We start from the raw sequence: 1332 nt of genomic DNA on the forward strand, positions 1-1332 counted from the left end.
AAAGCCTCACAGCCTGCCTGGTCCTGGCAGGATAGAGCCTTCCAATCAGATGCTTCCAATCAGATTGCTGGAGATGACATAACTGTCCCCCAAATGGCCTTAGCAGTGTGTAAGAGGAGCCTGCAAGCTTATGTCAGGGCTTATGCCCCCTAGCTCTGCATCCACACTCACTTAGGCTACCTTGCTCCACAGCTGCCTGTCACATGACTGGCACTCCAACACCATTGGTCATCTCAGAACCAGTCAACACACAGTCTGCTACTTCATAACACTCTGTGCATGTTTTGAGAACATTCATTGTAATGTACTAGTAATGTAATTATTCTAAAATATGGGTTACATTCCATTCCAAGTCTGTCTGTCCCCAGTGCAAGGCTAGCAAGAGTCCAATCTTACCCACCTGCCTGTGGAACTATGGAGCTGGGGAGCCAAGTGCTATGCTGTGTGTCCCATGATTGTGGTCAGTTTAGAGGCTGGCCTGGGCTGCGTGTCACTCAACACAGCCTCTACCTTGTGATTCTTAGCTTCCTTCCTTGGCCCTGGGATTCCCCACTGGGGTGTTTCCTCTGTAGGTTTGCTGCATGCCTGGTTAGACTTTGAACTTTGTCAGAGGTGGGTGGGCCCTCTTTCCAGGGTGCAAATGGAGGCGGCCTGGTCTGGCCCAGGCTGGCCCTCGGCCTACAGAAGACCAAAAGGAAAAAATGGCCAAAAGAAAAGCCTACAGCTCCCAGTATTCCCAGCTGGTCCCCCATCCTAGTACTAACCAGGCCCGACTCTGCTTGACTTCCTAGATCAGACAAGATAGGGTACATTCAGGGTGGTATGGCCATAGAAAGAGGCAGCACACACTGCAGGAGAACTAGAGCTTGCTGCTTTCCTTGCCCCCACACCCGACCTCATGACCTTCAACACCCCTTTTTGGCCACCTAGTCCAGCCAAGCCCAGCCAATACTCCACCCCTGACCTGTCTGAAGCCACACCAGGCTGCTCTAGGCAACCCACCTGCCCACCTGCCAGCAAGGCTCTCCTCAGCACTATGTCCGTGCCGGGACCCAGGATACAGGGCCAAAAGTTGCCACCACTACCAACGGACATTCTCTCCCTTTGGTCCCTTGTCTTCTGTTCCTCACCTGGCACCTTCACCCTGCCCCAACCAAGCCCCTGGCAGGTTTGCTGGCCCACAAACCAGCTCCTCCCTTGCCCTGGGCCTGTGGTGCAGTTTGTGCACACATCTGGCTCCCTTGGTGGGGAATCCACTGGTGTCAGATTTGACAGGGCCTCAGGTAACTTCCAGGGCATGGACTGGCTTTGGACCCCAACTCTACCCCCACC

General features: G+C 54.0%; 1 pseudogene; it reads right to left on the bottom strand.

Annotated features, from left to right (window-relative positions):
* Positions 1 to 715: 715 nt before the first annotated feature.
* Positions 716 to 834, bottom strand: LOC113458217 (annotated as a pseudogene).
* Positions 835 to 1332: the final 498 nt, after the last annotated feature.

This window comes from Microtus ochrogaster, unplaced genomic scaffold (assembly GCF_000317375.1).
Source record: "Microtus ochrogaster isolate Prairie Vole_2 unplaced genomic scaffold, MicOch1.0 UNK9, whole genome shotgun sequence".
NCBI lineage: Eukaryota > Metazoa > Chordata > Mammalia > Rodentia > Cricetidae > Microtus > Microtus ochrogaster.